Source organism: Pan paniscus, chromosome 22, assembly GCF_029289425.2.
Source record: "Pan paniscus chromosome 22, NHGRI_mPanPan1-v2.0_pri, whole genome shotgun sequence".
NCBI classification, from domain to species: Eukaryota; Metazoa; Chordata; class Mammalia; order Primates; family Hominidae; genus Pan; species Pan paniscus.
In genome coordinates, this window is record NC_073271.2 from 45,870,980 (window position 1) to 45,894,475 (window position 23,496).

Here is a 23,496-nt window from a genome sequence, read left to right on the forward strand (position 1 = left end):
TATTTCCATGTTTATAGAGATAGCCATGTAGATATTTCCATGTTTATACAGATAGCGGTGTAGTTATTTCCATGTTTACAGAGATAGAGGTGTAGATATTTCCATATTTGCACAGATTGCCGTGTAGATATTTCCATCTTCACACAGATAGCGGTGTACATATTTCTATGTTTACACAGACAGCTGTGTAGATATTTCCATGTTTACACAGATAGTGTTGTGGATATTTCCATGTTTATACAGATAGCGGTGCAGATATTTCCCTGTTCATAAAGATAGCAGTGTAGATATTTTCATGTTTATACAGACAGCGGTGGAGATATTTCCATGTTTATACAGATAGCGCTGTAGATATTTCCCTGTTTATACAGACAGCGGTGTAGATATTTCCATGTTTATACAGATAGCGGTGTCGATATTTCCATGTTTATACAGATAGCGGTGTACGTACTTCCAAGTTCATAGAGATAGCGGTGTAGATATTTACATGCTTATACAGATGGCTGTGTAGATATTTCCATGTTTATACAGATTGCAGTGAAGTTATTTCCATGTTTATACAGATGGAGGTGTAGTTATTTCCATGTTTAGACAGATGACTGTGTAGATATTTCCAAGTTTATACAGATAGCGGTGTAGATATATCCATGTTTATACAGACCGTGGTGTAGATATTTCCATGTTTATACAGATAGCGGTGTAGATATTTTCATGTTTATACAGGTAGCATTGTAGATATTTCCATGTTTACAGAGATAGAGGTGTAGATATTTCCATATTTGCCCAGAATGCGGTGTATATATTTCCATCTTCACACAGATAGCGTTGTACATACTTCCATGTTTACACAGACAGCTGTGTAGATATTTCCATGTTTACACAGAAAGTGTTGTAGATATTTCCATTTTTATATAGATAGAGGTGCAGATATTTCCATGTTTATACAGATAGCGGTGGAGATATTTCCATGTTTATACAGATAACGGTGTAGATATTTCCATGTTTATAAATATAGCGGTGGAGATATTTCCATGTTTATACAGATATCGGTGGAGATATTTCCAAGTTTATGCAGATTGCGGTGGAGATATTATCATGTTTATAGAGATAGCGGTGTAGATATTTCCATGTAGATACAGATAGCGGTGTAGCTATTTCCATGTTTATAGAGATAGTGGTGTAGATATTTCCATATTTATGCAGATAGCGGAGTAGATATTTCCATGTTTATTCAGATGGCGGTTTAGATATTTCCATGTTTATACAGATAGTGGTGTAGACATTTCCATATTGATAGAGATATCGGTGAAGATATTTCCATGTTTATACAGATAGCGGTGTAGATATTTTCAAGTTTATACAGATAGCGGTGTAGATATTTCCATGTTTATACAGATAGCGGTGTAGATATTTCCATGTTTATACAGAGAGTGGTGGAGATATTTCCATGTTTATACAGATATCGGTGTAGCTATTTCCATGTTTATAGAGATAGTAGTGAAGATATTTCCATGTTTATACAGATTGCATTGTAGATATTTCTATGTTCATAGACATAGTCGTGTAGATATTTCCATGTTTATACAGATGACTGTGTAGTTAATTCCATATTTATACAGATGGCGGTGTAGATATTTCCACATTTATAGAGATAGCCATGTAGTTATTTCCATGTTTATACAGACAGCGGTGTAGATATTTCCATGTTTATACAGATAGCGGTGTAGATATTTCCATGTTTATACAGATAGCGGTGGAGATTTTTCCATGTTTATACAGATATCAGTGGGGATATTTCCATGTTTATACAGAGAGCGGTGGAAATATTTACATGTTTATACAGATGGAGGTGTAGGTATTTCCAATGTTATGCAGATTGCGGTGGAGATATTTCCATGTTTATAGAGATAGCAGTGTAGATATTTCCATGTAGATACAGATAGCCATGTAGCTATCTCCATGTTTATAGAGATAGCCATGTAGATATTTCCATATTTATACAGATAGCGGTGTAGTTATTTCCATGTTTACAGAGATAGCGGTGATGTTATTTCCATGTTTATACAGATGGCATTGTAGATATTTCCATGTTTATACAGATAGTGGTGTAGATATTTCCATGTTTATACAGATGACTGTGTAGTTAATTCCATGTTTATAAAGATGGCGGTGTATATATTTCCATGTTTATAGAGATAGCCATGTAGATATTTCCATGTTTATACAGATAGCGGTGTAGTTATTTCCATGTTTACAGAGATAGAGGTGTAGATATTTCCATATTTGCACAGATTGCCGTGTAGATATTTCCATCTTCACACAGATAGCGGTGTACATATTTCTATGTTTACACAGACAGCTGTGTAGATATTTCCATGTTTACACAGATAGTGTTGTGGATATTTCCATGTTTATACAGATAGCGGTGCAGATATTTCCCTGTTCATAAAGATAGCGGTGTAGATATTTTCATGTTTATACAGACAGCGGTGGAGATATTTCCATGTTTATACAGATAGCGCTGTAGATATTTCCCTGTTTATACAGACAGCGGTGTAGATATTTCCATGTTTATACAGATAGCGGTGTCGATATTTCCATGTTTATACAGATAGCGGTGTACGTACTTCCAAGTTTATAGAGATAGCGGTGTAGATATTTACATGCTTATACAGATGGCTGTGTAGATATTTCCATGTTTATACAGATTGCAGTGAAGTTATTTCCATGTTTATACAAATGGAGGTGTAGTTATTTCCATGTTTAGACAGATGACTGTGTAGATATTTCCAAGTTTATACAGATAGCGGTGTAGATATATCCATGTTTATACAGACCGTGGTGTAGATATTTCCATGTTTATACAGAGAGCGTTGTAGATATTTTCATGTTTATACAGGTAGCAGTGTAGATATTTCCATGTTTACAGAGATAGAGGTGTAGATATTTCCATATTTGCCCAGAATGCGGTGTATATATTTCCATCTTCACACAGATAGCGTTGTACATACTTCCATGTTTACACAGACAGCTGTGTAGATATTTCCATGTTTACACAGACAGTGTTGTAGATATTTCCATTTTTATATAGATAGAGGTGCAGATATTTCCATGTTTATACAGATAGTGGTGGAGATATTTCCATGTTTATACAGATAACGGTGTAGATATTTCCATGATTATAAATATAGCGGTGGAGATATTTCCATGTTTATACAGATATCGGTGGAGATATTTCCAAGTTTATGCAGATTGCGGTGGAGATATTATCATGTTTATAGAGATAGCGGTGTAGATATTTCCATGTAGATACAGATAGCGGTGTAGCTATTTCCAGGTTTATAGAGATAGTGGTGTAGATATTTCCATATTTATGCAGATAGCGGAGTAGATATTTCCATGTTTATTCAGATGGCGGTTTAGATATTTCCATGTTTATACAGATAGTGGTGTAGACATTTCCATATTGATAGAGATATCGGTGAAGATATTTCCATGTTTATACAGATAGCGGTGTAGATATTTTCAAGTTTATACAGATAGCGGTGTAGATATTTCCATGTTTATACAGATAGCGGTGTAGATATTTCCATGTTTATACAGAGAGTGGTGGAGATATTTCCATGTTTATACAGATATCGGTGTAGCTATTTCCATGTTTATAGAGATAGCAGTGAAGATATTTCCATGTTTATACAGATTGCATTGTAGATATTTCTATGTTCATAGAGATAGTCGTGTAGATATTTCCATGTTTATACAGATGACTGTGTAGTTAATTCCATATTTATACAGATGGCGGTGTAGATATTTCCACATTTATAGAGATAGCCATGTAGTTATTTCCATGTTTATACAGACAGCGGTGTAGATATTTCCATGTTTATACAGATAGCGGTGTAGATATTTCCATGTTTATACAGATAGCGGTGGAGATTTTTCCATGTTTATACAGATATCAGTGGGGATATTTCCATGTTTATACAGAGAGCGGTGGAAATATTTACATGTTTATACAGATGGAGGTGTAGGTATTTCCAAGGTTATGCAGATTGCGGTGGAGGTATTTCCATGTTTATAGAGATAGCAGTGTAGATATTTCCATGTAGATACAGATAGCCATGTAGATATTTCCATGTTTATAGAGATAGCCATGTAGATATTTCCATATTTATACAGATAGCGGTGTAGTTATTTCCATGTTTACAGAGATAGCGGTGATGTTATTTCCATGTTTATACAGATGGCATTGTAGATATTTCCATGTTTATACAGATAGTGGTGTAGATATTTCCATGTTTATACAGATGACTGTGTAGTTAATTCCATGTTTATAAAGATGGCGGTGTATATATTTCCATGTTTATATAGATAGCCATGTAGGTATTTCCATGTTTATACAGATAGCGGTGTAGTTATTTCCATGTTTACAGAAATAGAGGTGTAGATATTTCCATATTTGCACAGATTGCCGTGTAGGTATTTCCATCTTCACACAGATAGCGGTGTACATATTTCTATGTTTACACAGACAGCTGTGTAGATATTTCCATGTTTACACAGATAGTGTTGTGGATATTTCCATGTTTATACAGATAGCGGTGCAGATATTTCCCTGTTCATAAAGACAGCGGTGTAGATATTTTCATGTTTATACAGACAGCAGTGGAGATATTTCCATGTTTATACAGATAGCGCTGTAGATATTTCCCTGTTTATACAGACAGCGGTGTAGATATTTCCATGTTTATACAGATAGCGGTGTCGATATTTCCATGTTTATACAGATAGCGGTGTACGTACTTCCAAGTTTATAGAGATAGCGGTGTAGATAATTACATGCTTATACAGATGGCTGTGTAGATATTTCCATGTTTATACAGATTGCAGTGAAGTTATTTCCATGTTTATACAGATGGAGGTGTAGATATTTCCATGTTTAGACAGATGACTGTGTAGATATTTCCAAGTTTATACAGATAGCGGTGTAGATATATCCATGTTTATACAGACCGTGGTGTAGATATTTCCATGTTTATACAGATAGCGGTGTAGATATTTTCATGTTTATACAGGTAGCGGTGTAGATATTTCCATGTTTACAGAGATAGAGGTGTAGATATTTCCATATTTGCCCAGAATGCGGTGTATATATTTCCATCCTCACACAGATAGCGTTGTACACACTTCCATGTTTACACAGACAGCTGTGTAGATATTTCCATGTTTACACAGACCGTGTTGTAGATATTTCCATTTTTTTATAGATAGCGGTGCAGATATTTCCATGTTTATACAGATAGCGGTGGAGATATTTCCATGTTTATACAGATAACGGTGTAGATATTTCCATGTTTATAAATATAGCAGTGGAGATATTTCCATGTTTATACAGATATCGGTGGAGATATTTCCAAGTTTATGCAGATTGCGGTGGAGTTATTATCATGTTTATAGAGATAGCGGTGTAGATATTTCCATGTAGATACAGATAGCGGTGTAGATATTTCCATGTTTATAGAGATAGTGGTGTAGATATTTCCATATTTATGCAGATAGCGGAGTAGATATTTCCATGTTTATTCAGATGGCGGTTTAGATATTTCCATGTTTATACAGATAGTGGTGTAGACATTTCCATATTGATAGAGATATCGGTGAAGATATTTCCATGTTTATACAGATAGCGGTGTAGATATTTTCAAGTTTATACAGATAGCGGTGTAGATATTTCCATGTTTATACAGAGAGTGGTGGAGATATTTCCATGATTATACAGTTATCGGTGTAGCTATTTCCATGTTTATAGAGATAGCAGTGATGATATTTCCATGTTTATACAGATTGCATTGTAGATATTTCTATGTTCATAGAGATAGTCGTGTAGATATTTCCATGTTTATACAGATGACTGTGTAGTTAATTCCATGTTTATACAGATGGCGGTGTAGATATTTCCACATTTATAGAGATAGCCATGTAGTTATTTCCATGTTTATACAGATAACGGTGTAGATATTTACATGTTTATACAGACAGCGGTGTAGATATATCCATGTTTATACAGACCGTGGTGTAGATATTTCCATGTTTATACAGATAACGGTGAAGATATTTCCATTTTTATACAGAGAGCGCTGTAGAGATTTCTATGTTTATACAGATAGCGGTGTAGATATTTCCATGTTTATACAGATAGCGGTGTAGATATTTCCATGTTTACAGAGATAGAGGTGTATATATATCCATATTTGCACAGATTGCGGTGTCGATATTTCCATCTTCACACAGATAGCGGTGTACATATTTCCATGTTTACACAGACAGTTGTGTAGATATTTCCATGTTTACACAGATAGTGTTGTGGATATTTCCATGTTTATACAGATAGCGGTGTAGATATTTCCATGTTTATAAATATAGCGGTGTAGATATTTCCATGTTTATACAGATAGCGGTGGAGATATTTCCATGTTTATACAGATAGCGCTGTAGATATTTCCCTGTTTATACAGACAGCGGTGTAGATATTTCCATGTTTATACAGATAGCGGTGTCGATATTTCCATGTTTATACAGATAGCAGTGTACGTACTTCCAAGTTTATGGAGATAGCGGTGTAGATATTTACATGCTTATACAGATGGCTGTGTAGATATTTCCATGTTTATACAGATTGCAGTGAAGTTATTTCCATGTTTATACAGATGGAGGTGTAGATATTTCCATGTTTAGACAGATGACTGTGTAGATATTTCCAAGTTTATACAGATAGAGGTGTAGATATATCCATGTTTATACACACCGTGGTGTAGATATTTCCATGTTTAAACAGATAGCGGTGTAGATATTTTCATGTTTATACAGGTAGCGGTGTAGATATTTCCATGTTTGCAGAGATAGAGGTGTAGATATTTCCATATTTGCCCAGAATGCGGTGTATATATTTCCATCTTCACACAGATAGCGTTGTACACACTTCCATGTTTACACAGACAGCTGTGTAGATATTTCCATGTTTACACAGACAGTGTTGTAGATATTTCCATTTTAATATAGATAGCGGTGCAGATATTTCCATGTTTATACAGATAGCGGTGGAGATATTTCCATGTTTATACAGATAACGGTGTAGATATTTCCATGTTTATAAATATAGCGATGGAGATATTTCCATGTTTATACAGATATCGGTGGAGATATTTCCAAGTTTATGCAGATTGCGGTGGAGATATTATCATGTTTATAGAGATAGCGGTGTAGATATTTCCATGTAGATACAGATAGCGGTGTAGATACTTCCATGTTTATAGAGATAGTGGTGTAGATATTTCCATATTTATGCAGATAGCGGAGTAGATATTTCCATGTTTATTCAGATGGCGGTTTAGATATTTCCATGTTTATACAGATAGTGGTGTAGACATTTCCATATTGATAGAGATATCGGTGAAGATATTTCCATGTTTATACAGATAGCGGTGTAGATATTTTCAAGTTTATACAGATAGCGGTGTAGATATTTCCATGTTTATACAGAGAGTGGTGGAGATATTTCCATGATTATACAGTTATCGGTGTAGCTATTTCCATGTTTATAGAGATAGCAGTGATGATATTTCCATGTTTATACAGATTGCATTGTAGATATTTCTATGTTCATAGAGATAGTCGTGTAGATATTTCCATGTTTATACAGATGACTTTGTAGTTAATTCCATGTTTATACAGATGGCGGTGTAGATATTTCCACATTTATAGAGATAGCCATGTAGTTATTTCCATGTTTATACAGATAACGGTGTAGATATTTACATGTTTATACAGACAGCGGTGTAGATATATCCATGTTTATACAGACCGTGGTGTAGATATTTCCATGTTTATACAGATAACGGTGAAGATATTTCCATTTTTATACAGAGAGCGCTGTAGATATTTCTATGTTTATACAGATAGCGGTGTAGATATTTCCATGTTTATACAGATAGCGGTGTAGATATTTCCATGTTTACAGAGATAGAGGTGTATATATATCCATATTTGCACAGATTGTGGTGTCGATATTTCCATCTTCACACAGATAGCGGTGTACATATTTCCATGTTTACACAGACAGCTGTGTAGATATTTCCATGTTTACACAGATAGTGTTGTGGATATTTCCATGTTTATACAGATAGCGGTGTAGATATTTCCATGTTTATAAAGATAGCGGTGTAGATATTTCCATGTTTATACAGATAGCGGTGGAGATATTTCCATGTTTGTACACACAGCGCTGTAGATATTTCCATGTTTATACAGACAGCGGTGTAGATATTTCCATGTTTATACACATAGCGGTGTAGATATTTCCATGTTTATACAGATAGCGGTGGAGATTTTTCCATGTTTATATAGATATCAGTGGGGATATTTCCATGTTTATACAGAGAGCGGTGGAAATATTTACATGTTTATACAGATGGAGGTGTAGGTATTTCCAAGGTTATGCAGATTGCGGTGGAGATATTTCCATGTTTATAGAGATAGCAGTGTAGATATTTCCATGTAGATACAGATAGCCATGTAGATATTTCCATGTTTATAGAGATAGCCATGTAGATATTTCCATATTTATACAGATAGCAGTGTAGTTATTTCCATGTTTACAGAGATAGCGGTGATGTTATTTCCATGTTTATACAGATGGCATTGTAGATATTTCCATGTTTATACAGATAGTGGTGTAGATATTTCCATGTTTATACAGATATCGGTGGAGATATTTCCAAGTTTATGCAGATTGCGGTGGAGATATTATCATGTTTATAGAGACAGCGGTGTAGATATTTCCATGTAGATACAGATAGCGGTGTAGATATTTCCATGTTTATAGAGATAGTGGTGCAGATATTTCCATATTTATGCAGATAGCGGAGTAGATATTTCCATGTTTATTCAGATGGCGGTTTAGATATTTCCATGTTTATACAGATAGTGGTGTAGACATTTCCATATTGATAGAGATATCGGTGAAGATATTTCCATGTTTATACAGATAGAGGTGTAGATATTTTCAAGTTTATACACATAGCGGTGTAGATATTTCCATGTTTATACAGATAGCGTTGTAGATATTTCCATGTTTATACAGAGAGTGGTAGAGATATTTCCATGTGTATACAGATATTGGTGTAGCTATTTCCATGTTTATAGAGATAGCAGTGAAGATATTTCCATGTTTATACAGATTGCATTGTAGATATTTCTATGTTCATAGAGATAGTCGTGTAGATATTTCCATGTTTATACAGATGACTGTGTAGTTAATTCCATATTTATACAGATGGCGGTGTAGATATTTCCACATTTATAGAGATAGCCATGTAGTTATTTCCATGTTTATACAGACAGCGGTGTAGATATTTCCATGTTTATACAGATAGCGGTGTAGATATTTCCATGTTTATACAGATAGCGGTGGAGATTTTTCCATGTTTATACAGATATCAGTGGGGATATTTCCATGTTTATACAGAGAGCGGTGGAAATATTTACACGTTTATACAGATGGAGGTGTAGGTATTTCCAAGGTTATGCAGATTGCGGTGGAGATATTTCCATGTTTATAGAGATAGCAGTGTAGATATTTCCATGTAGATACAGATAGCCATGTAGATATTTCCATGTTTATAGAGATAGCCATGTAGATATTTCCATATTTATACAGATAGCGGTGTAGGTATTTCCATGTTTACAGAGATAGCGGTGATGTTATTTCCATGTTTATACAGATGGCATTGTAGATATTTCCATGTTTATACAGATAGTGGTGTAGATATTTCCATGTTTATACAGATGAATGTGTAGTTAATTCCATGTTTATAAAGATGGCGGTGTATATATTTCCATGTTTATAGAGATAGCCATGTAGATATTTCCATGTTTATACAGATAGCGGTGTAGTTATTTCCATGTTTACAGAAATAGAGGTGTAGATATTTCCATATTTGCACAGATTGCCGTGTAGATATTTCCATCTTCACACAGATAGCGGTGTACATATTTCTATGTTTACACAGACAGCTGTGTAGATATTTCCATGTTTACACAGATAGTGTTGTGGATATTTCCATGTTTATACAGATAGCGGTGCAGATATTTCCCTGTTCATAAAGATAGCGGTGTAGATATTTTCATGTTTATACAGACAGCGGTGGAGATATTTCCATGTTTATACAGATAGCGCTGTAGATATTTCCCTGTTTATACAGACAGCGGTGTAGATATTTCCATTTTTATACAGATAGCGGTGTCGATATTTCCATGTTTATACAGATAGCGGTGTACGTACTTCCAAGTTTATAGAGATAGCGGTGTAGATATTTACATGCTTATACAGATGGCTGTGTAGATATTTCCATGTTTATACAGATTGCAGTGAAGTTATTTCCATGTTTATACAGATGGAGGTGTAGATATTTCCATGTTTAGACAGATGACTGTGTAGATATTTCCAAGTTTATACAGATAGCGGTGTAGATATATCCATGTTTATACAGACCGTGGTGTAGATATTTCCATGTTTATACAGATAGCGGTGTAGATATTTTCATGTTTATACAGGTAGCGGTGTAGATATTTCCATGTTTACAGAGATAGAGGTGTAGATATTTCCATATTTGCCCAGAATGTGGTGTATATATTTCCATGTTCACACAGATAGCGTTGTACACACTTCCATGTTTACACAGACAGCTGTGTAGATATTTCCATGTTTACACAGACCGTGTTGTAGATATTTCCATTTTTATATAGATAGCGGTGCAGATATTTCCATGTTTATACAGATAGCGGTGGAGATATTTCCATGTTTATACAGATAACGGTGTAGATATTTCCATGTTTATAAATATAGCGGTGGAGATATTTCCATGTTTATACAGATATCGGTGGAGATATTTCCAAGTTTATGCAGATTGCGGTGGAGATATTATCATGTTTATAGAGATAGCGGTGTAGATATTTCCATGTAGATACAGATAGCGGTGTAGATATTTCCATGTTTATAGAGATAGTGGTGTAGATATTTCCATATTTATGCAGATAGCGGAGTAGATATTTTCATGTTTATTCAGATGGCGGTTTAGATATTTCCATGTTTATACAGATAGTGGTGTAGACATTTCCATATTGATAGAGATATCGGTGAATATATTTCCATGTTTATACAGATAGCGGTGTAGATATTTTCAAGTTTATACAGATAGCGGTGTAGATATTTCCATGTTTATACAGATAGCGGTGTAGATATTTCCATGTTTATACAGAGAGTGGTGGAGATATTTCCATGATTATACAGTTATCGGTGTAGCTATTTCCATGTTTATAGAGATAGCAGTGATGATATTTCCATGTTTATACAGATTGCATTGTAGATATTTCTATGTTCATAGAGATAGTCGTGTAGATATTTCCATGTTTATACAGATGACTGTGTAGTTAATTCCATGTTTATACAGATGGCGGTGTAGATATTTCCACATTTATAGAGATAGCCATGTAGTTATTTCCATGTTTATACAGATAACGGTGTAGATATTTACATGTTTATACAGACAGCGGTGTAGATATATCCATGTTTATACAGACCGTGGTGTAGATATTTCCATGTTTATACAGATAACGGTGAAGATATTTCCATTTTTATACAGAGAGCGCTGTAGATATTTCTATGTTTATACAGATAGCGGTGTAGATATTTCCATGTTTATACAGATAGAGGTGTAGATATTTCCATGTTTACAGAGATAGAGGTGTATATATATCCATATTTGCACAGATTGCGGTGTCGATATTTCCATCTTCACACAGATAGCGGTGTACATATTTCCATGTTTACACAGACAGCTGTGTAGATATTTCCATGTTTACACAGATAGTGTTGTGGATATTTCCATGTTTATACAGATAGCGGTGTAGATATTTCCATGTTTCTAAAGATAGCGGTGTAGATATTTCCATGTTTATACAGATAGCGGTGGAGATATTTCCATGTTTGTACACACAGCGCTGTAGATATTTCCATGTTTATACAGACAGCGGTGTAGATATTTCCATGTTTATACAGATAGCGGTGTAGATATTTCCATGTTTATACAGATAGCGGTGGAGATTTTTCCATGTTTATACAGATATCAGTGGGGATATTTCCATGTTTATACAGAGAGCGGTGGAAATATTTACATGTTTATACAGATGGAGGTGTAGGTATTTCCAAGGTTATGCAGATTGCTGTGGAGATATTTCCATGTTTATAGAGATAGCAGTGTAGATATTTCCATGTAGATACAGATAGCCATGTAGATATTTCCATGTTTATAGAGATAGCCATGTAGATATTTCCATATTTATACAGATAGCGGTGTAGTTATTTCCATGTTTACAGAGATAGCGGTGATGTTATTTCCATGTTTATACAGATGGCATTGTAGATATTTCCATGTTTATACAGATAGTGGTGTAGATATTTCCATGTTTATACAGATGACTGTGTAGTTAATTCCATGTTTATAAAGATGGCGGTGTATATATTTCCATGTTTATAGAGATAGCCATGTAGATATTTCCATGTTTATACAGATAGCGGTGTAGTTATTTCCATGTTTACAGAGATAGAGGTGTAGATATTTCCATATTTGCACAGATTGCCGTGTAGATATTTCCATCTTCACACAGATAGCGGTGTACATATTTCTATGTTTACACAGACAGCTGTGTAGATATTTCCATGTTTACACAGATAGTGTTGTGGATATTTCCATGTTTATACAGATAGCGGTGCAGATATTTCCCTGTTCATAAAGATAGCGGTGTAGATATTTTCATGTTTATACAGACAGCGGTGGAGATATTTCCATGTTTATACAGATAGCGCTGTAGATATTTCCCAGTTTATACAGACAGCGGTGTAGATATTTCCATGTTTATACAGATAGCGGTGTCGATATTTCCATGTTTATACAGATAGCAGTGTACGTACTTCCAAGTTTATAGAGATAGCGGTGTAGATATTTACATGCTTATACAGATGGCTGTGTAGATATTTCCATGTTTATACAGATTGCAGTGAAGTTATTTCCATGTTTAGACAGATGACTGTGTAGATATTTCCAAGTTTATACAGATAGCGGTGTAGATATATCCATGTTTATACAGACCGTGGTGTAGATATTTCCATGTTTATACAGATAGCGGTGTAGATATTTTCATGTTTATACAGGTAGCGGTGTAGATATTTCCATGTTTACAGAGATAGAGGTGTAGATATTTCCATATTTGCCTAGAATTCGGTGTATATATTTCAATCTTCACACAGATAGCGTTGTACATACTTCCATGTTTACACAGACAGCTATGTAGATATTTCCATGTTTACACAGACAGTGTTGTAGATATTTCCATTTTTATATAGATAGAGGTGCAGATATTTCCATGTTTATACAGATAGCGGTGGAGATATTTCCATGTTTATACAGATAACGGTGTAGATATTTCCAAGTTTATAAATATAGCGGTGGAGATATTTCCATGTTTATACAGATATCGGTGGAGATATTTCCAAGTTTATGCAGATTGCGGTGGAGATATTATCATTTTTATGGAGAAAGCGGTGTAGATATTTCCATGTAGATACAGATAGCGGTGTAGATATTTCCATGTTTATAGAGATAGTGGTGTAGATATTTCCATATTTATGCAGATAGCGGAGTAGTTATTTCCATGTTTATTCAGATGGCGGTTTAGATATTTCCATGTTTATACAGATAGTGGTGTAGACATTTCCATATTGATAGAGATATCGGTGAAGATATTTCCATGTTTATACAGATAGCGGTGTAGATATTTTCAAGTTTATACAGATAGCGGTGTAGATATTTCCATGTTTATACAGATAGCGGTGTAGATATTTCCATGTTTATACAGAGAGTGGTGGAGATATTTCCATGTTTATACAGATATCGGTGTAGCTATTTCCATGTTTATAGAGATAGCAGTGAAGATATTTCCATGTTTATACAGATTGCATTGTAGATATTTCTATGTTCATAGAGATAGTCGTGTAGATATTTCCATGTTTATACAGATGACTGTGTAGTTAATTCCATATTTATACAGATGGCGGTGTAGATATTTCCACATTTATAGAGATAGCCATGTAGTTATTTCCATGTTTATACAGACAGCGGTGTAGATATTTCCATGTTTATACAGATAGCGGTGTAGATATTTTCATGTTTATACAGGTAGCGGTGTAGATATTTCCATGTTTATACAGACAGCGGTGTAGATATTTCCCTGTTTATACAGACAGCGGTGTAGATATTTCCATGTTTATACAAATAGCGGTGTCGATATTTCCATGTTTATACAGATAGCGGTGTACGTACTTCCAAGTTTATAGAGATAGCGGTGTAGATATTTACATGCTTATACAGATGGCTGTGTAGATATTTCCATGTTTATACAGATTGCAGTGAAGTTATTTCCATGTTTATACAGATGGAGGTGTAGATATTTCCATGTTTAGACAGATGACTGTGTAGATATTTCCAAGTTTATACAGATAGCGGTGTAGATATATCCATGTTTATACAGACCGTGGTGTAGATATTTCCATGTTTATACAGATAGCGGTGTAGATATTTTCATGTTTATACAGGTAGCGGTGTAGATATTTCCATGTTTTCAGAGATAGAGGTGTAGATATTTCCATATTTGCCCAGAATGCGGTTTATATATTTCCATCTTCACACAGATAGCGTTGTACACACTTCCATGTTTACACAGACAGCTGTGTAGATATTTCCATGTTTACACAGACCGTGTTGTAGATATTTCCATTTTTATATAGATAGCGGTGCAGATATTTCCATGTTTATACAGATAGCGGTGGAGATATTTCCATGTTTATACAGATAACGGTGTAGATATTTCCATGTTTATAAATATAGCGGTGGAGATATTTCCATGTTTATACAGATATCGGTGGAGATATTTCCAAGTTTATGCAGATTGAGGTGGAGATATTATCATGTTTATAGAGATAGCGGTGTAGTTATTTCCATGTAGATACAGATAGCGGTGTAGATATTTCCATGTTTATAGAGATAGTGGTGTAGATATTTCCATATTTATGCAGATAGCGGAGTAGATATTTCCATGTTTATTCAGATGGCGGTTTAGATATTTCCATGTTTATACAGATAGTGGTGTAGACATTTCCATATTGATAGAGATATCGGTGAATTTATTTCCAAGTTTATACACATAGCGGTGTAGATATTTTCAAGTTTATACAGATAGCGGTGTAGATATTTCCATGTTTATACAGATAGCGGTGTAGATATTTCCATGTTTATACAGAGAGTGGTGGAGATATTTCCATGATTATACAGTTATCGGTGTAGCTATTTCCATGTTTATAGAGATAGCAGTGATGATATTTCCATGTTTATACAGATTGCATTGTAGATATTTCTATGTTCATAGAGATAGTCGTGTAGATATTTCCATGTTTATACAGATGACTGTGTAGTTAATTCCATGTTTATACAGATGGCGGTGTAGATATTTCCACATTTATAGAGATAGCCATGTAGTTATTTCCATGTTTATACAGATAACGGTGTAGATATTTACATGTTTATACAGACAGCGGTGTAGATATATCCATGTTTATACAGACCGTGGTGTAGATATTTCCATGTTTATACAGATAACGGTGAAGATATTTCCATTTTTATACAGAGAGCGCTGTACATATTTCTATGTTTATACAGATAGCGGTTTAGATATTTCCATGTTTATACAGATAGCGGTGTAGATATTTCCATGTTTACAGAGATAGAGGTATATATATATCCATATTTGCACAGATTGCGGTGTCGATATTTCCATCTTCACACAGATAGCGGTGTAGATATTTCCATGTTTACAGAGATAGAGGTATATATATATCCATATTTGCACAGATTGCGGTGTCGATATTTCCATCTTCACACAGATAGCGGTGTACATATTTCCACGTTTACACAGACAGCTGTGTAGATATTTCCATGTTTACACAGATAGTGTTGTGGATATTTCCATGTTTATACAGATAGCGGTGTAGATATTTCCATGTTTATAAACATAGCGGTGTAGATATTTCCATGTTTATACAGATAGCGGTGGAGATATTTCCATGTTTGTACACACAGCGCTGTAGATATTTCCATGTTTATACAGACAGCGGTGTAGATATTTCCATGTTTATACAGATAGCGGTGTAGATATTTCCATGTTTATACAGATAGCGGGGGAGATTTTTCCATGTTTATACAGATATCAGTGGGGATATTTCCATGTTTATACAGATAGCGGTGAAGATATTTCCATTTTTATACAGATAGCGCTGTAGATATTTCTATGTTTATACAGATAGCGGTGTAGATATTTCCATGTTTATACAGATAGCGGTGTAGATATTTCCATGTTTACAGAGATAGAGGTGTATATATATCCATATTTGCACAGATTGCAGTGTCGATATTTCCATCTTCACACAGATAGCGGTGTACATATTTCCATGTTTACACAGACAGCTGTGTAGATATTTCCATGTTTACACAGATAGTGTTGTAGATATTTCCATGTTTATACAGATAGCGGTGTAGATATTTCCATGTTTCTAAAGATAGCGGTGTAGATATTTCCATGTTTATACAGATAGCGGTGGAGATATTTCCATGTTTGTACACACAGCGCTGTAGATATTTCCCTGTTTATACAGACAGCGGTGTAGATATTTCCATGTTTATACAGATAGCGGTGTAGATATTTCCATGTTTATACAGATAGCGGTGGAGATTTTTCCGTGTTTATACAGATATCAGTGGGGATATTTCCATGTTTATACAGAGAGCGGTGGAAATATTTACATGTTTATACAGATGGAGGTGTAGGTATTTCCAAGGTTATGCAGATTGCGGTGGATATATTTCCATGTTTATAGAGATAGCAGTGTAGATATTTCCATGTAGATACAGATAGCCATGTAGATATTTCCATGTTTATAGAGATAGCCATGTAGATATTTCCATATTTATACAGATAGCGGTGTAGGTATTTCCATGTTTACAGAGATAGCGGTGATGTTATTTCCATGTTTATACAGATGGCATTGTAGATATTTCCATGTTTATACAGATAGTGGTGTAGATATTTCCATGTTTATACAGATGACTGTGTAGTTAATTCCATGTTTATAAAGATGGCGGTGTATATATTTCCATGTTTATAGAGATAGCCATGTAGATATTTCCATGTTTATACAGATAGCGGTGTAGTTATTTCCATGTTTACAGAGATAGAGGTATAGATATTTCCATATTTGCACAGATTGCCGTGTAGATATTTCCATCTTCACACAGATAGCGGTGTACATATTTCTATGTTTACACAGACAGCTGTGTAGATATTTCCATGTTTACACAGATAGTGTTGTGGATATTTCCATGTTTATACAGATAGCGGTGCAGATATTTCCATGTTCATAAAGATAGCGGTGTAGATATTTTCATGTTTATACAGACAGCGGTGGAGATATTTCCATGTTTATACAGATAGCGCTGTAGATATTTCCCTGTTTATACAGACAGCGGTGTAGATATTTCCATGTTTATACAGATAGCGGTGTCGATATTTCCATGTTTATACAGATAGCGGTGTACGTACTTCCAAGTTTATAGAGATAGCGGTGTAGATATTTACATGCTTATACAGATGGCTGTGTAGATATTTCCATGTTTATACAGATTGCAGTGAAGTTATTTCCATGTTTATACAGATGGAGGTGTAGATATTTCCATGTTTAGACAGATGACTGTGTAGATATTTCCAAGTTTATACAGATAGCGGTGTAGATATATCCATGTTTATACAGACCGTGGTGTAGATATTTCCATGTTTATACAGATAGCGGTGTAGATATTTTCATGTTTATACAGGTAGCGGTGTAGATATTTCCATGTTTACAGAGATAGAGGTGTAGATATTTCCATATTTGCCCAGAATGCGGTGTATATATTTCCATCTTCACACAGATAGCGTTGTACACACTTCCATGTTTACACAGACAGCTGTGTAGATATTTCCATGTTTACACAGACCGTGTTGTAGATATTTCCATTTTTATATAGATAGCGGTGCAGATATTTCCATGTTTATACAGATAGCGGTGGAGATATTTCCATGTTTATACAGATAACGGTGTAGATATTTCCATGTTTATAAATATAGCGGTGGAGATATTTCCATGTTTATACAGATATCGGTGGAGATATTTCCAAGTTTATGCAGATTGCGGTGGAGATATTATCATGTTTATAGAGATAGCGGTGTAGATATTTCCATGTAGATACAGATAGCGGTGTAGATATTTCCATGTTTATAGAGATAGTGGTGTAGATATTTCCATATTTATGCAGATAGCGGAGTAGATATTTCCATGTTTATTCAGATGGCGGTTTAGATATTTCCATGTTTATACAGATAGTGGTGTAGACATTTCCATATTGATAGAGATATCGGTGAAGCTATTTCCATGTTTATACAGATAGCGGTGTAGATATTTTCAAGTTTATACAGATAGCGGTGTAGATATTTCCATGTTTCTACAGATAGCGGTGTAGATATTTCCATGTTTATACAGAGTGGTGGAGATATTTCCATGTTTATACAGATATCGGTGTAGCTATTTCCATGTTTGTAGAGATAGCAGTGAAGATATTTCCATGTTTATACAGATTGCATTGTAGATATTTCTATGTTCATAGAGATAGTCGTGTAGATATTTCCATGTTTATACAGATGACTGTGTAGTTAATTCCATGTTTATACAGATGGCGGTGCAGATATTTCCACATTTATAGAGATAGCCATGTAGTTATTTCCATGTTTATACAGATAACGGTGTAGATATTTACATGTTTATACAGACAGCGGTGTAGATATATCCATGTTTATACAGACCGTGGTGTAGATATTTCCATGTTTATACAGATAGCGGTGAAGATATTTCCATTTTTATGCAGATAGCGCTGTAGATATTTCTATGTTTATACAGATAGCGGTGTAGATATTTCCATGTTTATACAGATAGCGGTGTAGATATTTCCATGTTTACAGAGATAGAGGTGTATATATATCCATATTTGCACAGATTGCGGTGTCGATATTTCCATCTTCACACAGATAGCGGTGTACATATTTCCATGTTTACACAGACAGCTGTGTAGATATTTCCATGTTTACACAGATAGTGTTGTAGATATTTCCATGTTTATACAGATATCGGTGTAGATATTTCCATGTTTCTAAAGATAGCGGTGTAGATATTTCCATGTTTATACAGATAGCGGTGGAGATATTTCCATGTTTGTACACACAGCGCTGTAGATATTTCCATGTTTATACAGACAGCGGTGTAGATATTTCCATGTTTATACAGATAGCGGTGTAGATATTTCCATGTTTATACAGATAGCGGTGGAGATTTTTCCATGTTTATACAGATATCAGTGGGGATATTTCCATGTTTATACAGAGAGCGGTGGAAATATTTACATGTTTATACAGATGGAGGTGTAGGTATTTCCAATGTTATGCAGATTGCGGTGGAGATATTTCCATGTTTATAGAGATAGCAGTGTAGATATTTCCATGTAGATACAGATAGCCATGTAGATATTTCCATGTTTGTAGAGATAGCCATGTAGATATTTCCATATTTATACAGATAGCGGTGTAGGTATTTCCATGTTTACAGAGATAGCGGTGATGTTATTTCCATGTTTATACAGATGGCATTGTAGATATTTCCATGTTTATACAGATAGTGGTGTAGATATTTCCATGTTTATACAGATGACGTTGTAGTTAATTCCATGTTTATAAAGATGGCGGTGTATATATTTCCATGTTTATAGAGATAGCCATGTAGATATTTCCATGTTTATACAGATAGCGGTGTAGTTATTTCCATGTTTACAGAGATAGAGGTGTAGATATTTCCATATTTGCACAGATTGCCGTGTAGATATTTCCATCTTCACACAGATAGCGGTGTACATATTCCTATGTTTACACAGACAGCTGTGTAGATATTTCCATGTTTACACAGATAGTGTTGTGGATATTTCCATGTATATACAGATAGCGGTGCAGATATTTCCATGTTCATAAAGATAGCGGTGTAGATATTTTAATGTTTATACAGACAGCGGTGGAGATATTTCCATGTTTATACAGATAGCGCTGTAGATATTTCCCTGTTTATACAGACAGCGGTGTAGATATTTCCATGTTTATAGAGATAGCGGTGTCGATATTTCCATGTTTATACAGATAGTGGTGTTCGTACTTCCAAGTTTATAGAGTTAGCAGTGTAGATATTTACATGCTTATACAGATGGCTGTGTAGATATTTCCATGTTTATACAGATTGCAGTGAAGTTATTTCCATGTTTATACAGATGGAGGTGTAGATATTTCCATGTTTAGACAGATGACTGTGTAGATATTTCCAAGTTTATACGGATAGCGGTGTAGATATATCCATGTTTATACAGACCGTGGTGTAGATATTTCCATGCTTATACAGATAGCGGTGTAGATATTTTCATGTTTATACAGGTAGCGGTGTAGATATTTCCATGTTTACAGAGATAGAGGTGTAGATATTTCCATATTTGCACAGAATGCGGTGTATATATTTCCATCTTCACACAGATAGCGTTGTACACACTTCCGTGTTTACACAGACAGCTGTGTAGATGTTTCCATGTTTACACAGACCGTGTTGTAGATATTTCCATTTTTATATAGATAGCGGTGCAGATATTTCCATGTTTATACAGATAGCGGTGGAGATATTTCCATGTTTATACAGATAACGGTGTAGATATTTCCATGTTTATAAATATAGCGGTGGAGATATTTCCATGTTTATACAGATATCGGTGGAGATATTTCCAAGTTTATGCTGATTGCGGTGGAGATATTATCATGTTTATAGAGATAGCGGTGTAGATATTTCCATGTAGATACAGATAGCGGTGTAGATATTTCCATGTTTATAGAGATAGTGGTGTAGATATTTCCATATTTATGCAGATAGCGGAGTAGATATTTCCATGTTTATTCAGATGGCGGTTTAGATATTTCCATGTTTATACAGATAGTGGTGTAGACATTTCCATATTGATAGAGATATCGGTGAAGATATTTCCATGTTTATACAGATAGCGGTGTAGATATTTTCAAGTTTATACAGATAGCGGTGTAGATATTTCCATGTTTATACAGATAGCGGTGTAGATATTTCCATGTTTATACAGAGAGTGGTGGAGATATTTCCATGTTTATACAGATATTGGTGTAGCTATTTCCATGTTTATAGAGATAGCAGTGAAGATATTTCCATGTTTATACAGATTGCATTGTAGATATTTCTATGTTCATAGAGATAGTCGTGTAGATATTTCCATGTTTATACAGATGACTATGTAGTTAATTCCATGTTCATACAGATGGCGGTGTAGATATTTCCACATTTATAGAGATAGCCATGTAGTTATTTCCATGTTTATACAGGTAACGGTGTAGATATTTACATGTTTATACAGACAGCGGTGTAGATATATCCATGTTTATACAGACCGTGGTGTAGATATTTCCATGTTTATACAGATAGCTGTGAAGATATTTCCATTTTTATACAGATAGCGCTGTAGATATTTCTATGTTTATACAGATAGCGGTGTAGATATTTCCATGTTTATACAGATAGCGGTGTAGATATTTCCATGTTTACAGAGATAGAGGTGTATATATATCCATATTTGCACAGATTGCGGTGTCGATATTTCCATCTTCACACAGATAGCGGTGTACATATTTCCATGTTTACACAGACAGCTGTGTAGATATTTCCATGTTTACACAGATAGTGTTGTAGATATTTCCATGTTTATACAGATAGCGGTGTAGATATTTCCATGTTTCTAAAGATTGCGGTGTAGATATTTCCATGTTTATACAGATAGCGGTGGAGATATTTCCATGTTTGTACACACAGCGCTGTAGATATTTCCCTGTTTATACAGACAGCGGTGTAGATATTTCCATGTTTATACAGATAGCGGTGTAGATATTTCCATGTTTATACAGATAGCGGTGGAGATTTTTCCATGTTTATACAGATGGAGGTGTAGGTATTTCCAAGGTTATGCAGATTGCGGTGGAGATATTTCCATGTTTATAGAGATAGTAGTGTAGATATTTCCATGTAGATACAGATAGCCATGTAGATATTTCCATGTTTATAGAGATAGCCATGTAGATATTTCCATATTTATACAGATAGCGGTGTAGGTATTTCCATGTTTACAGAGATAGCGGTGATGTTATTTCCATGTTTATACAGATGGCATTGTAGATATTTACATGTTTATACAGATAGTGATGTAGATATTTCCATGTTTATACAGATGACTGTGTAGTTAATTCCATGTTTATAAAGATGGCGGTGTATATATTTCCATGTTTATAGAGATAGCCATGTAGATATTTCCATGTTTATACAGATAGCGGTGTAGTTATTTCCATGTTTACAGAGATAGAGGTGTAGATATTTCCATATTTGCACAGATTGCCGTGTAGATATTTCCATCTTCACACAGATAGCGGTGTACATATTTCTGTGTTTACACAGACAGCTGTGTAGATATTTCCATGTTTACACAGATAGTGTTGTGGATATTTCCATGTTTATACAGATAGCGGTGCAGATATTTCCATGTTCATAAAGATAGCGGTGTAGATATTTTCATGTTTATACAGACAGCGGTGGAGATATTTCCATGTTTATACAGATAGCGCTGTAGATATTTCCCTGTTTATACAGACAGCGGTGTAGATATTTCCATGTTTATAGAGATAGCGGTGTCGATATTTCCATGTTTATACAGATAGCGGTGTACGTACTTCCAAGTTTATAGAGATAGCGGTGTAGATATTTACATGCTTATACAGATGGCTGTGTAGATATTTCCATGTTTATACAGATTGCAGTGAAGTTATTTCCATGTTTATACAGATGGAGGTGTAGATATTTCCATGTTTAGACAGATGACTGTGTAGATATTTCCAAGTTTATACAGATAGCGGTGTAGATATATCCATGTTTATACAGACCGTGGTGTAGATATTTCCATGTTTATACAGATAGCGGTGTAGATATTTTCATGTTTATACAGGTAGCGGTGTAGATATTTCCATGTTTACAGAGATAGAGGTGTAGATATTTCCATATTTACCCAGAATGCGGTGTATATATTTCCATCTTCACACAGATAGCGTTGTACACACTTCCATGTTTACACAGACAGCTGTGTAGATATTTCCATG